The 16,861-nt window shown below is 37.4% G+C and overlaps 1 protein-coding gene across 5 annotated transcripts in view; it reads left to right on the forward strand.

The window, feature by feature from the left end:
• The window catches only part of MLLT10 (MLLT10 histone lysine methyltransferase DOT1L cofactor), a 135,286-nt gene that overhangs the window by 79,695 nt on the left and 38,730 nt on the right, over nt 1-16,861 (forward strand). The window lies entirely within an intron of this gene.

The following is a 16,861-nucleotide window of genomic DNA, read 5'->3' on the forward strand; positions in this document are numbered from 1 at the left end:
AGAGGCTTGACTGTAAAAGGAGCAGTAGGGTTTTTTTTAACCCCTCCTTGAAAATTGTACTTTTCAAATCTTACAGACTTTAAAGTCTTTCAGAAACCAAATGTAGCTGAAAAATAAGTGATCTCTATGTGTTGATAGTATCTGCAGCATTTTTGCCCCTCTGAAGACTGTCCAATTCACATGGTAAAATTCTTTTTTTGTTGTTGTCAGTCAGAGGTGATAGCACTACAGTCATGTTTTTACAATCGGAAGAAAATGTACTTTGCATTAAAATTTTCCATTTATTTGATGTGAGGAGCTGCAGTACCAGAAATTAAACTGACTGAAAGTTGTTTCAGGATTATGGTCGGGTGACTAACTTCTAGATAAGAAGAGGCTCTGATGTCTAGAGCTGTTGTTGATTATTTTAATAATTTCTGAGATTCCCTGGTAAAGTTCTAAAAAGAAAGCAAAAAAATTAAATAGAAATCCTAACGTAATGTAGTGGTATAAAGAAGACTAGTTACCTTAAAATAAATGAGCTTTTAACTGAAAGATGTTGCTTGGGGACAAATCCATTAAGACTTAAGTGGACAGATTTCTGTGCTGATGTATAGGAACTATACTATCCATATATTATGCTGTTCTTAAACAAATATAATCAGACCAAGTGCCTGATTATCAGCTCCACATTTCCCTATGCTTCCTTCTTATGCAAGTAAATTATTTCACTTTCTTAAACAGGTTGCATGGATGTGATAGGGCTAAGAACAGTAGCTTTCTAAAGCTCTAGATAGCCTGTGCTGTGGTGTAGTACTGTGTGTGTTGCTTGGTACAACACTGGGACACGTGTCCCACAGCAATTCTTGCTCCCTAGTGAAATATTTGAAGTCAGGCAGTCCCCGAGTAGCTTCATATGCTGTGGTTGATGACAATCCAAATGCCTAGCTGTAGTTAAAATGACAGGAACCAACTGGGATAGCTTTACAGGTACAATTGAAGATTTCAATAGCTTTTGTATTTAAGAACACTGTAAACAAGGGAAACTGTGGAATCCAGTGTCTGTCTAGATGTAAAGATGCATCTTAGCTACACTAAATGAGAATATATCTCAGTGCCTTTTCACTGTATGGCAGTTCTGATATTTTATAAAGGTTACCTGGACTAGTTGCTTAAAACCTGCAAGATCTTTGTGTTGATCCACCTGGATGTGAGCTCATTTTTAATAAAACTCCCCAGCATAAATAAAATGCAAAAACTTGGTACAGATAAACCAACACCGTATTTCCAGAAGATTACTGAAATAAACCTCTCTTTCAAGAGTATTGGGCGTCGCTGAAAAAGTGTTGTAGGAGCTTGATATGCAGGTATGCCATACACACAAAGTGTGCTGTCAGATTACTTGGCAAAATAGTTCTAATTAGGGCTTTTGTGGTGGTAATGCAAGAAATGGTAAGTGAAACAAACTATTTTATATTGTTAGAAAAGCTACTTCATGTCTGATCCTGAATTTAAAGTCAATTTTTTGTCCATTTAAACTAAACTGTAATTTAACACCTAGTTTAGATGCAGACTCGTTACTTCATATTGTTCTTTCTTTACTTTTTATTCAGCTTTTAAGTAGAATTCTTCATTTTTTGGTGTCAGATCTGGTAGATATGTAAGGTGTCTTTTGAGAAGGCCCTAAGGATAGCATTAAGAAAACTGTTAATTTTGACAGTGATCTAGCTTGCTGCATATGTTTTCATGAGGGAGAATTACATGCAGTGGTAAAAAGTATCTGAAGAGGGTTCTCATTAGACTACCTAACTTGAAAAAAATGGAATTTTTTGTCCAAAAGAGTGAGCATCTATGGTCTTGGACCAGTATAGCTCTAGAAACTTGAGGAGATATACATGGAAGCTGTAAACAGAGCTGAAGAGTATGAACATGTGTCTGGGCCCTATGCCTGAGTAATCCTATCAGATCGTTTGGACTTGACTTGGGTTTATATCTATTTCCCATTGTTTATTTGTTTTGAACATTTACAAGAAGGATTTCCTGGTAAGACGGACTAGAGGTTCCAAATAAATTTAAAAAAACCAGTCAACAAAAATAACCCCCAACCCTATTCCCCCATCCTCCCAAACAAATGAAAAAGCAACTCATAAGCCACCAATATAATTAGCTTTCACATAAGAATCTCAAATGCAGGGGTTTTTTGTTTGTTTGGTTGGTTTTTTTAAGTGTGATAACTGTCATGGACTAATGCCTAATCTGAAGGATTTAGTGGTTGGTTACAGCAAAAAACATCCTTTCAAGGGAAAAAGTCACTAGGCCTTTTTTTCTGCTGTGGGAGTAGTGGGTAAGCTTAGAATTTAACTCTAGTTTCTGTATGCATAACCGGTTCCCTTAAAAACACATAATGAACAGTAAAAGGATGGTGACTTGGATGTAGGTTTTAATACATAGTCAATTCTGAGATATTTTGAAACTAATTGAAATGAATGAGCTGGAAGCAATGAAGTCTTCCTGAGCAGCATTGATTTTAAGCAAGAAGAATTGTTAAGGTTTTAAAGCAAGCACAGCAGCTACCATAAGGATTAGATGAAGAAAGAAAGGATTCAGCTGAGACTGAGAGGAAAGTGTGTAAGGTAGTGGAGGTGGAAAATAAAGGAAAACAATGAATGTGAAGTCCAGCTATTACAGCATGTAGTTTTTTGGCATATATTATTATTGTTCACCATCCCTAACCTTTCTTGACACCTTAGCATGTTGGACTTCAATAGCTTGACTGTATATTGTAGGAGAAAACTAGGTGGCTGGGAGGGTACTTCAGTGCAAGAAAAGTCAGGAAAGAGGTAGCTGCCAATAGAGGCAGTTATACCAGGAACCCAGACAGTAGTTCTTTTTTCCTTCCAGAATAAAACACCTTTTTTCATCTGCCTTCTACTGATTTATTGGGTGTGGAAGGGAATAGTGGTAGGGGAACAGTTCTCCTCCTGTTCTGTGTTGAGGCTTGAGGGGAGTCTAGAATTAGCTCCTTCAGTCACAAGGAGGGCTGATCTAGTGTTGGCCCTTCATCATGTAACTGGATGAGGTCTGTGTTAGTTTGTTTCAAAGGAATTAGGTTAAACAAGATGTTTTCTTACTAGGATTCCTTGCATCTCATCTCAAGGTTGGGTATCTGTAGCTATTGATCTCTTCCATGAATTGGTGTGTCGTGGTTTAACCCCAGCCAGCAACTAAGCACCACGCAGCCGCTCACTCACTCCCCCCCCATCCAGTGGGATGGGGGAGAAAATCAGGAAAAGAAGTAAAACTCCTGGGTTGAGATAAGAACGGTTTAATAGAACAGAAAAGAAGAAACTAATAATGATAATGATAACACTAATAAAATGACAACAGTAGTAATAAAAGGATTGGAATGTACAAATGATGCGCAGGGCAATTGCTCACCACCCGCCGACCGACACCCAGCCAGTCCCCAAGCGGCGATTCCCTGCCCCCCACTTCCCAGTTCCTAAACTAGATGGGACGTCCCATGGTATGGAATACACTGTTGGCCAGTTTGGGTCAGGTGCCCTGGCTGGGCATGAGAAGCTGAAAAATCTTGACTGTAGTCTAAACACTACTGAGCAACAACTGAAAACATCCGTGTTATCAACATTCTTCACATACTGAACTCAAAACATAGCACTGTACCAGCTACTAGGAAGACAGTTAACTACATCCCAGCTGAAACCAGGACAGGTGTCTTCCATGAATTTGTCTAATAATTTTTGAAACCATTTATGCTGTTAATATCTGAAACTTGAGAAGTGAGTTTCATATCCTTATGTATTGTAAAAGGATGTATTTTGTTTGCAGCTCTTGCTGATTATGTTCTGACGCTCCTCTAAAAACAGTGAATAGTCATTTAAAATATTCACCATCTTTACAGTATTAATAATTGATAAGTAATTTCCCCCATTATCCTTTTTAGAGCTAGATATCTTAATATCTTTTTGTCATTCATACTGTATCCTTGCCCTTTCCAGAACTCTTCTAGTGCTACTATATCCTTTTTTGAGAAGTGCAGGTAGTATTTGAAATACAGGTGCAACATGAATTTTTAAAGTGGCATAACTGTGCTCTTTGTTTTGTTCTCTGTTCCCTTCTGACAATTCTTAACACTATATTTGTCTTTTCTGGTCATTGCGTGACAGTCTTTTTCCTTCCTGTTGGGAATCTTAAGCATTCCAAAAAAAGAGACTTTCAAAGTAAGAATCAAAGGGGTGAATCCGTTTCTTACATATTTATTGCATTGTAGCACATGCTTATTGTGAAAAGCTCATTCTTATGAGCACAGTTATTAAAGGATAATTTGTGTGTCCTGGAATTGGCACTGTTCTCTTAAGGACTGTGTATACTGCGAATGTTAATAAGACTTTTTTTCCACATTTAGTAGCTGCAGTTGAAAGGGCTTCTACTGCAACTTGTTTCTGCCACTTAGTTTTTATGTATCTTCTTGAGTTGCCAGACAACTGCTTGTTTTAACCCCATGTTGCTGACTAGGTCTACTGAATTGTTTTGTCAGCTCTTTAACTGCATCTCTTCCTCATTTGTCTATGAAGTGTGTATCTTGTAGTAGTAAATTTTTCACTGGGGCATATCTAGTGTATTCCGCTTGAAAACTTTCTGAAAGCTTTGAGTGATGCTTGGGAATACAAAGCGTGGGATGGTTTGGGTTAAGGGTAGCTCCTGTGTGGTACAATTTTAAAGAAACAAAGTCTAAAGGTGTAGCTTCAGGCAGTCTAGGGCTGAGCTTTTTTAAAGTAATGAAAACACTCCCACTCCAAGCTTGCCCAAAACCCTACCCAAAAGTACCTTACATTTGAAAGGCACTTGCCTTAATATCGAAAGCTGTGGTGGATCAAAATGGCTCCTATTTCTTGTGCACAAAAATTGAGCATAACTGGAATGAGCTGATACAATTTTAATCAAATAAAGTCTGTGGAGAGTAGGTGTGGGCAAAATGATTCTGCTCTTAAGGGTGGCAGACAGCAATTGCATTGTGTCTTCTGCACCTTAGGCAGAATTTTTCCCAACAGTATAATGTATATGATCCCAGACATATTAACTCTGTGTGTTTTAGTGACTTCTTTTTTAAACTTGTAATAATAGTTTTGATTATAAGTGTATTTTTGTACATTGTTGTTAGGTCTCTGAAAACTGTTGAGAAGGTTAATTAAAATTATCAGTTTCATTTTTATCCGATGAATCCACTTCTGTCAAGAATCATCCAGGATTTTGTATATTGTGGGTTTTTTTTCTCTACCACAAAATTTAAAAACCATTAGTATTTGTTTTTTTACAGCACAGACTTGGTCTGTAATGTTTTAATTAAAATATTCTAAATTTTAAAAGTTTTTTTCCATGGAAGTAACTTTGGCTAGTTATTCAAGTTTAGGCAGTAGGCAAAAGGCAAGTTTGTTGTTGTTCCCCCCCCCCCCATACCCCTCCTCCCCCAATGACTTCTACATTAGTTTTATAATATTCTAGTATCAATGACAAAAGTTTAAATTTTCTTTTGTTAATTCATTGTTTTGGAATCTTCATGTTGAGAACAGTCTGGCAGTTAAAAAATGGCTTATGACAGCAGTCTTTAGTAGTTACCAGTTGTGGGAAGAATAAAGAAAAATAAAGCATAAAAGACAGTCACCCTGTTGAAATTGTTAGTACAGTCAGACCTCAGAGGCTGATGCAGGTAGAAAATTCACCCATGGAAGTATGACAGAGGTGTTCTCCACACTCTCACCTGCAAAATCATTTATTCGATCACCTTGTCAAACCAGACATGTAAGCTGAGGGCTTTGTTCATTAGTAGTGTGAAAGAGTGAACTAGTAATTGAAACTAAAACAATTTTGTAGTCATGAGGTCATTATCCTAAGTATGAATTAATTGGTGGCATAAGTGGAAGAGGTGGGCCATCTGCATGACTGCCATCACTCTGCAACTGGGCGTAAAAGTGTTGTGTTGCTATAGAGGCTGAGCTACAGACACTTCTAGCTACCCAGCAGGGGATGTGAGTGTATTCTGGCACTTAACGGTCAGAGATCAATATTCTCTAAAAACCCCAGCCCTTGAAGTAAAGGAAGTTCATATGAGCATCTCCTTTGGTGTACAACTAGTTGGACAGTCTTTCTCTCTATGCATTCAAGTTCTTCAGCTGAGCTCCCTAAAGTCCAGGAAACACAACTGTTTTTCTGTTAAACTTCTTCATTGCTTGAGTTACTCTCAATCTATCAGTGAAGCAAAAAAGATGCCTTGTGATTAAAATTAGGAAGGCAGCTTCAGTTTAAGTTTCTAAATTTGTTATGGACAATGAAATTAAAATCAGTCTTTTGTTGGGAAGGCTGATTGTCGCTGGAAGCATTTGAATTTTTGTTTGCAATAGTAGCTTTAGAATGCAGCTAATTGGCATGTGCTAGAATGTTCTTATACTCGACATTTAAAAGCTAACAAACACTGATAAAAGGAATATAAGTAAAAAATTATAGTGCATAGAAATAAATCCATTTTAAAATTTGAGCTACTGTAAATGATCAGAGCTCCAGTACAAGAAAGATGTATTCAGGTATATTATTGTTCACTGAAGTTCCTGTCTATACATATATTCTTTTGTGCGTCTGTTAAACATGATCTTAACTTGAAGCCCTTTTTCTCCTAACTCAAAAGCTTTCTCGAAGTTGATGAATACCATACATAATGGTAAGTTATATTAGAATCTTTTTCAGAGGTTCATTTATCACAAAGGGTAGCCTTTTGTGGAAAAGCCTGATTGAAGGTCTGCATATGCTGTGGATTGGGTGAAATACAGGTCTGCAGTGAGTCAATTGTTCAGTACTTGAGTGAAAACTTTGTAGATTGTCTGCAGGAGCCTGATAGGTCAATAGTTCCTCAGTTCTCTTTTTATGATCTTTTTGTACGTATGCAGTAAAATGATAACAGTTTTATTCCAGTTCTGAGACTCTTTTCTTTAATTTTGTGAATAGTGTTTCTAGTTGTTCTTCTGTGCTCCATTCATAGGTGTGTTATAGTGGTGTCTACCTCAGGCATTCTCCCACTTGCCTTCCTGACTACTTAAATTACTACAAGTAATGCATGTGAAGGTAGCCTTGTTTTGTCCATTCTTTGTTCTGACAGCCCAATGCTGCCCATTTGTGTCACTGATAACAGTACTATCAATTTCAGAGGGAGGAATATTGAATCTTTAATGTATCTAATTGCTGTTTCCTTTTAGTATTCAGTATTGGCTTTGTACCCCTAGTTCTGTATTCACTCATAGCCAGTGGAAGTGAAATATATCTTACTAAATTAGAACTTGGTTTACTTTTTCAAGGCTTTTGTTCATTTGTAGGAAACAATCATAACTATAGTCACAGTTACTGAAAGATTTAGGAGGGAATATTTACAGTTAAAACCCTCTCATGAGCCTAGTTTTGAAGACAATCAAGTTTATTTCTCAACGTGGTATTTAACTGGTGTCAGGTGATCTGTTAATAAAAATTGGAATTTTTTATCAACATTAGTGTCAGCCAAATAGAATTATTTTCTTATTGCTGTATGTGTATTTTGGAAGAGCAGTGCTGTATGCATTGCAAATTGTATTGAATTAAAGTTCAGCATATGCAAAAGAATTTGAATGTTTAAACTTTGCATGGTGAAATTCTTTGCATTTTAAGCTAGCAATCATTAAGGTTTTATAGGACTTCTGTTTTTCACACTGTTGGAGCCACGAATTACATCTGTTATGCAGATGTCTATAGTGGTGGGTCTCTTACTGTAATATTAATTATATTTTTATTTAAACTTATATTTCATAGTCTACACATGGTGAGAAATATTGAAATTTCTCTAGATTTGCTTTGCTTTAGTAACATAGGTTTAGCTTTTTTCCTTTTGATATAGGGTTTCCCTCTCACTCTCCCAGGTATACAGTGCTCTGAACCAGCTTTGAGATGAAGGAAAGCAAGCTCACCATTTTTCTGAACAAAAATAAAACATCTGAAGGGTATCTGACAAAGTATGCTGAATTTGGACTTGGTGAGTTTCTGCTGTTTTATAAGCAGAGCCTTTTTGCTGTTTAATGTTGAAGAGGTATAGGCTCACAAAAGAGTGCAGAATAGAAATTGATGGAACGCGATTTGCAATGACTTCTTTCTACGTTGCACTTTTTAAAAAAAAAATGATTGTGTATTCCTAACTCCAGCATAGAAGTTGAAAGAGTATAGAGGAAAGTGGTTACTTAATGTTGTATTCTTTCTTGTCAGGCAATAATAATGCTTTGTATCACTTATTATTTGTTTTAGAACAGTGTTTGGACAGGATTTATCATCTCATCTACCTTTTTTTTGGGTGGTGGTGGTGGTGCTGTGTTTTATGTACCTTTCCATGTTTCTTTAAGTAAGATTTTAAGGTTGGTTACTTTTTTTCTCCCCAATCTTGCAGGGTTTTTTTTGCATGCTCTTGTTTTGACAGAAGCATATGTATGGGTGAAATTGATGAGGGTAGGTAGAAATTTTGATAATATGAACAGCAAGGAAAGATCTTGCCATGTGTGTATAGGATGAAGAGAAAGTATTTAAACTTGGGATAAATATTTAAGTATAGGAAGATCATTTATTCCAACAGCATATTCAGATTGAGTCAGATAATGACTCTTACAGTCCTGAGCATTGCCTGTAAGAGTTTTGATGGAGACAGTGTATCAGGAGCTTGTTTTTTCACTGCACTGAATTTAAGTTGGCTGCACATCAGCAAGAAAGTAAAAAAAAAAAAAAAAAAAAGAAAAAATTGGGAGTTTTGGTTTGAGTGGAGACAAACACAAGTTTGGAGCAGAGAGGTTCATTTGATAGTTATGCTAGTATAAAGGTGATGGTCGAAGCCTGTCAGTTGAATTTGGTGCTGACAAAGTGTAAATGAGCAAAGATGATAGCTAAAGTCTTGAACACAGTTGAAGGGGTCAGTTAAAAAAGAGGACTAGAAAATGGAGTTATGCAGGCTGTATCTTTCCATATCTTTCTTTTAAGATACCTGTCTTAAAGGAGTCAAGACACTTCATGGCAGAAGTAGCACACTGCAGTTTTGCCAGTAAAAGACAGTACTCAGTGCTCTGTTTCTCAGTTTTATGGCCAACTTCTTAAAAAACTTGTTTAAAAAAACCTGAAAAATTGTAGTTGAGAGATGTAAAGTTTTCACCGTTATTTGCTGTGTGATAACTTTGTGCTTTGTTGTTCTCAGTCTTAATCTGGACCCTACAGTCAAACTTTTTTGACTTGATCTTGAAGTCTCATCTTTTCTGCATCATTTTTATGGGCCTACCACTGGAAAGCAGGAGGAGGGGGTACAGACATACATATTTGTTGAGGATTTTAGTGCATACTTTAAAAAAAGACTGTGGGGAGTGATGACCTAAATGTTATTTTATGTTAGAGCTAGCTGTAACTTGTAGTTGTTGGTTGTAGCCTTTCTATGGCTACTTCTGTTCTTGCTTGTTCTGTCTTCTGTCTGTTTTATTTCTTACTCCTGTTCCTGTTTTCAGGTCTCTGTTTTTGCTTGTTCTGTCTTATGCCAATTTGTGAGTTGCAGTGAGGAGAGTCATAGCACAGAACAGACATCCATCGTGCCAGTCCTAGCACTGGTTGGCTTTAGAAGATGGCACATTTCCAAAGAAACTTTTCAGTTCTGTATGTAGCCTTGGCCTCTGCATCAGTGCAGGCAAAATTTAGTATATATGGTATGATTTTTTTAACAAGATAAAACTAAACTAGGCAGAATCTGTACTGAGCATGAATGAATAAAAATTTTTGAATCTAGCCCAATTTGGGCAGACTTTTACAGTGTTGATAAAAAGGCATCTGCCTGTATTGAAGCATGGGGACAGTAGTGCTCCACTAAACTATATAAATTAAAAAAATGAAGAACAAGAGAAGGGCAAATTACAAAGTTATCCTGAAATAGTTCCTTTATGCACATTTTTTTCAGAGTATTGAATAATGGAGTGTTATTGTTCAGTTGTCAAATGTTACAGCCTTAAGTATAACTAACTACCTGTCCCTGAGTTTCCAGAATACCACTTTAAAGCTTTAATTGTTCCTAATGACAGCTATGTCAATTTGGGCAACAGCTGTTCCCCCCACCAGAAATAACTGATCACAACAGAATTGCTGTTGTTATTTGTTAGCCTCTCTAGTGTCTGCTTTTTGAAAATCCTGGCTCAGTTGAGCATCCTGCAGCATGCCTTCAAAGACAACAACTTCAGATCACTGGAATCCAAAAGAGAGAATTTTTGAAGCAGAAACTCCTGTAAAAGACTTAATTATGTTAACAGTGAAGAGGAATCTAGTGCTTCCAGTGAGTCACCATTTCAGCACTGAGGTAGATTGCTGTAAGAATGGTTTGAAGCTATGGTAGGTTTTGCAAAGCAACACATGTTCTCCCTGGAAATCATTAAGAAATGTAGATCACAAGTGTCATACTCCTACTAGTGAGCCTGTCGTGGTTTAACCCCAGCCAGCAACTAAGCACCACGTAGCCACTCACTCACTCCCTGCCCCCGCCCCCAGTGGGATGGGGGAGAAAATTGGGAAAAGAAGTAAAACTCGTGGGTTGAGATAAGAATGGTTTAATAGAACAGAAGAAACTAATAATGATAACACTGATAAAATGACAGCAGTAATAATAAAAGGATTGGAATATACAAATGATGCACAGTGCAATTGCTCACCACCTGCCAATCAACGCCCAGTTAATCCCCAAGTGGTGATCCCCCCGCCCCTGTTCCCCCCAGTTTATATACTGGGCATGAAGTCACATGGTATGGAATACCCCTTTGGCCAGTTTGGGTCAGCTGTCCTGGCTGTGTCCCCTCCCAACTTCTTGTGCCCCTCCAGCTTTCTCACTGGCTGGGCATGAGAAGCTGAAAAATCCTTGACTTTAGACTAAACACTACTTAGCAACAACTGAAAACGTGAGTGTTATCAACATTCTTCTCATACTGAACTCAAAACATAGGACTGTACCAACTACTAGGAAGACAATTAACTTTATCCCAGCTGAAACCAGGACAGAGCCTAAAACTGTTCTGTTTTTAGTATGTCATATTAAAGTAACTTAGGCTTGTCTGTCTTGGCTCACCATGACAAAAGTGAATGTCTAAATAGAACTTAAGATCTTTATTTATCAGTTGTTCTTCCATATCTAACTCTTTCTTCTTGCAAAGATCTTTCTGTGCTGTGATACACTTGAAGTACAGGTCTTTCCTGTAGTTCTGAGCATATGTGTCTCAGATATGATCATGGAGCTCTTCATCTTGTTGCTCTTATTCTAGAAGAGTACTTCAAAACTTCTTGAATCAGTCTAGAATAAGCATGAAATTCTTAATGTGTCTTATTTCATAAAGCTGAATTAATTATATATGTGAATCTTAAACACACAGTTATAAAGCATCTCAAGGACCTATTGTGGGAAATCAGAACATCTGGAGGAAACAAATGAAAGGAGGTTTGTCCCTGTGTCATCCCTGCCTTCCACCCCCCCCCACCCCCCCCCACCCCCCCCCCCCCAAAGGACCGCACAGTTTAACTGAGGTATAACTTTGCCATGGGACATGGACAACTGTTCATAAAGGATTGGAAGAAATTCATTGGGGCAGGGTTGGAAGCAAACCTAAGGCTAATAATTACAAAGACCATTCCTCAAGGTCTGTATGTTATAGATTTCTAGAGGCTGGGAGAATATTTGAGGAAAGTATTACTTCATGCTTGCCCTTTTCTTGTGCTTTTACTTGTGCAGCTGCTGTTGGTCACTGTTTGAGATGGATATACTGGGCTAGAAAAACAATACAGTTCTCCCTGTGTTCCTAGTCCAGCGTGTCATTCATCTGTCTCCTTGTGTCATGTTCAAAACTCTCCTCTCAGGGAGCAAATTCACCTTGACTGGGCTATGAAAAACATGGGTTTGAGCCCTTCTGCAGTGGAGGGCTGTAGTGTTAAGACCTGTAGCAGCTTGGATTAATTCAAAGTAGGAGCAGGCACACTGCACCAGGAAGCTGTAACCTTTCTGACAGTGGTTTAGGCAGTTTTGAAATCTTGTACTTAAAAGCCTACCTGTGGAAAAAAAATAATCTAATTGAGGACTATATACTGACTGAGCTTGGTTTAAGCAACTCATACGTGTTGTTTCATGTTAGCTGGTATATGTATTCTTTACTGTTACAGTTTATTGAAGAGTGAATTCTGTAACACTGCTGACATGCATGGTCATTAATGAACATGGGATCAAGTATAAAATAACGTTCACTGTAGCAGGTGGGACTAGCTTGAACAGAGGAGTAGACCATTTTGGTAGCTACATGGATCAGTTCTGATCCTTCACCCCCCACCCCATTATTGAATACATTTCTGAATGACTGTAGGTAGCTGTACAGTCAGGATCATGGACATAGGAATGGGAATAGGCAGAAGAGATTGACTAAACATCTTTTGCTAGCTGAGCTGTCAAGGATTTGGGGTTAATTTTAATTGAGTTTGATGGCAGACTTCAGGTCTTTGCTGTATATGAAGATATGACGTTGGTCTTAGATCACTGATTGATCATATATATGATATTGCCATGCCGAAATGTGTTCCTCAGTTGTGTGAAGGTTCTTGTCAAGTATTTTGGTCTTTGACTGTAAATCTGATCTATAGAGTATTTCCAAAGGGAATAATTACAGCAGTCTGCCTTCTGTCAATAGGTATGAAACTAGAGTAGTTGTTCCGTTTTGGAAATGTGTACCTGTATTTTGTATTGTCCCTCTTCCTCTGCAGTCCCAGCAGTGTGTATTCTTTGGGTACTTTGAGTCTGGGAGCTCTTTTTTCCTTCTACCTCATCATGGAGAGAACATACAACGCCTGTCATGAAAGGAGGGCATTGGCTGTTGATCTGTGATAGAGGCTGCTGTACCTCTATCAAAAAAGGACCCTCAGTCACTGAAAGGGAGGGAAATGCTGGCTTGTTATCAGGCTGCAGATCAGTGACTATCATTTCTGTGCACCCCTAGAACTGTTACTGCAGAGTCTTGTAGAAACTTATCTGAAAGTAAACTCTGCCACTTTGCTCATCAGCAGCAGGAAAACAGCTTGATTACTTGATTCTTAGATTTCGGATTTCTTCATGAAGGAAACAGGTTGGCTCTAGCATCCAAGCTATGGTTTCATTATCTCAGATGAATTGAAATAAAATCCTGTTGCTAGCTTGGGTGTTTCAAACACAACTTACTTTCTTCTCTTTTTAGACAACTGTGTCACAATAACCTCAGTTTGTTTGCTTGTGTTTAGTATTAGGTTCACTTTAGCTTATGTCCGTATTACAAAATAACAAATAGTGGGATATTTCTTCCACTATTAATGTTCTACTGGAATAGAATATGTTACTTCTTGTGTAGCTAAACTTAATCAATTTTTCTACATGTTTAGTTACTAATTAATGGACTGCTTCATTCAAAGGCACTTTTTCATTTTACTGTGTATAGAAAGTTGTCATGTTTTTAGGGGAGACTTTCTGAGATCACCACAGGAAGTGAAGTTACTGAAAATATATATAGTTTCCGTTTTTGTAAAGGAAGTTCTTGTTCATGTAACTCAAAATTTCCTTTTATTTCTGTGAATTCTACTACAAGTCCCTTTGCGGTTGTTGTCCTCACCCCCCTGCCCCATGTCCGTCTGTCCTCCCCCAAGTAGGAAGGTTCTGTGATTCTGTGCAACTTTCGTGGGGTTGCAGGTTTGCATTTAAAAAAATAAATCTCTTTGACCATATTCTGCTTATTCCTTAAGTTTTGGCAAAATGCTAGGATCTGCAACTTATGACAGATATCTCAAATAACTTCCTTTCTTCACAATTGTTGCAAGAGTTTCAAGTTACTGACTTAAGAAAGAAAATACAGCTTTACGGTAGGGAGAACATTTTCCTAGCTTCCTAAGAAAGCAGTCTAAATGTTGCCTCTCTTGATTTTGGCCCACAGTAAGCTTTGAGCCTGTTGTCCAATTTCAAGCAAACTTGATAAAGGAGTCTAAGATATGTAAGTTCCTGTAATAGGGATGGACAGCGTACGGCTACAAGAGTAACCACTGCTTGTTTTTATGTCCTGCTGAACTAGGCAATGACCAGCATAGGAAGGGGAATGTAAGGGAGGTGAAGAATAACGTCAGGGGCTATAGCAATGCAAAATAAAAAGAACTGAGGATTTCATAGCTAGATACAGAAATCGTGGTGGGAAAGCATAGTGCGTTGAGGTCATCTGTGAGATGCAACGCTGTTGAAAGCCAGAATTAAATCTGTTTTGTTAATTCTTCTTCTCATGGAACTATTTATTTTTGAGATTTTGAATAAAATCACTAAAATTGTTCTGTGTGCTGCTTGGTGTATGTTGCTGCACAGCTAGTTCTGACTTGAGGCTGTTTTGTTTTTCACTGTTCTTGAAGTTCTTTTATTTCCTCTATCTATTTTGTCATTGATTGTCAGCAAAAAGAAAACAGTTTTTTTCCAGTTTGCATAATCTGATGTGTTCCCTGCTCTATAGTACTACATTTCTGCTAAGCAGGCAGTTATTTGTTGTCCAGAGATGTTTGGGGTTTTTTTTGTTTGTTTGTTTTGGGTTTTTTTTGGTTTTGGGGTTGTTTTTTGTTGTTTTTTTTTTTTTTTTAAGCCTTTCACTCCAGCAATGCAGGCTATACGTGCATTTTATCTGTCAGAACCTGAAACCATGTTCTGCAGCTATGTTATCAGTGTTAAGCACAGTCAGACTTTACCTGAACAGTGTTACATGCCCATTTTCACCTGCAGTTGAAGAACTGTGTTCTGTCTAAAATGCCGAAGATTGTATTTCACCATGCTGTTTATGTCTCTGGCAAATTACACAATGCTGTTTATCACAAGCTATAGCTATTTGGCCTTTCAGTAACATGGGAAAGACTTCAAGGTGGTTTGTTTGTTTTAAACATTAATGTGGTTTATAGTGATTTGTTCAGGCTTTCATTATTATTCCTTCCTGATCCAGAAAGTGATTTATGTCTCCCAAAACCCCAAAAGGACAACTTGATATGTTTGAGACATTTTAAAATATGTACTTTCTTGGCTTTCTAATATGATATGCACATAGTTTTTATACAGATATTTTTGAAACGGTGTGAAAATCAAGGATTTATTTGTACGTTCAGCATACAGTTCTTATTCGAATGCTTGCGTGGAGTAATATCTTGGTTGCATGACTAGTTCCAGAAGGTGGGTGTACTTTATGTATTAAGTAGGGTATTGCTAAATGGAAATACTTAGCCCAGAATGTGCAGATAGGTCATATTTGTCCTGTATTTTGCAACAGCAACAAATAGTGAGTGTCTTTAATACTACAAGTACTACTGCTAGCAACAAATAACAACTTAGCTCATTCCAGTGGAAAACTGATTTACTGCTTGTCTTTCTTTTGACATAGTTTTATGCCCGTGATTTTATAACTGTCTGCTTGTATTCCAGAATTTTATTTTTAAGAGGAAGAATAAACCTTATCATTAAAGTAGAAGCAGCAGAAGCTCTGCAGTTATTAAATATGTAAGATTTTGAAAAAATTAAGAAAAATATCTACAATAGCTTTAAAATTTTGGAGTGGCTTTATCTTTCTGGCAAAACATCTTTCTTTTTTATTACTTGACTGTCACCAAAAATTTTCTTTTCTCCACTCATTATCATTGACATTTTATGAGAGTTACAGCATTTGTGGTTACAAGTTCTTATGATTTAATCATAACTGTTGTGATATTTCATTATTTTTACCCTTAAAATTCACAGTTCCTGGAGACAGATAATTGCATGAGAATCTCCTCTTTTTCGAGAATTTTTGTATGTTTAAGTGTTTCAATGCATTCAAAATATAAAGGGTCAAAAATCTCATCCTTTTTATTAATTTGAAATCTCTGATTGAAAGCAGATTTTAAAAACATCTTTTGAGGACCTGGGGTATATTTCAGTTTTTGTGCTTGTAATTTAAGAGTAGACTCAGTAGCAAGGTTTGTTAATAGTGTTCATTTTGGTGGTGTGTAGGGACACATCTAGAGCAAGATCCATAGAATTTACTGTCTAGTTAGATGAGGCAGATATAATGGGAGAAAGGTCATAACAAAGTGAACACTTTAAGGATCTTAACTGCTAGTAATGCCATAACTGTAGATTTTTGGGATGGTGACAGAAAAAAAAAAAAAAGGAGAGGAAGATGACCCAGGGAGGTGTGCTAAATAGAAAAAGATACAAAGGTCAGTAGAAAAGCAGAGTAGGGATGGAATTGTGCTATGATGAAGAGATTGGGGAGAAGATGACAAGAAGTCACTAACCTTGGCTAGGCAGGAAAAAAGTGGTGTTGGAATGTGTCTTCAGGTGTTTTTTCCATACTTCTTTCTCTACTGGGTCTGTCTGGTTTTCTCTTCCATTTTTCTTGACAGTTAATAGAGACAGGGATTTTAAGATGCATCAGTGTTTGCATATTATGTGTGGGTTTGGATAATGTTAGTCTCCCTTGACTGCCTGTGCTCAGAGGGATTGCTGGGTGGCGAGTGGTGTTTTAACATTGCGTATCTTCTTATTGTCACTGCCTTCTTCAAATCATTATTTGTATGAGTGACAAACTAGCTCCACCCTTTGCCTTCTAACTGGCATTTCAGTTCTGTTGCTTTTTTTGATCTAACCATGTTCATTCTACTTCTGTTTACTCCCTGTGGCACTCTTCCTCTAACTGCAGTTCAGTGCTACCATGCTTGATATTCCTTGGCCAGCTGACAGCTCACTTATCTAATGCACGTGGAGCCTAACAGTTTCATAGACAGGTACTAC

This window comes from Haliaeetus albicilla, chromosome 2, assembly GCF_947461875.1.
Source record: "Haliaeetus albicilla chromosome 2, bHalAlb1.1, whole genome shotgun sequence".
Classification (NCBI taxonomy): domain Eukaryota; kingdom Metazoa; phylum Chordata; class Aves; order Accipitriformes; family Accipitridae; genus Haliaeetus; species Haliaeetus albicilla.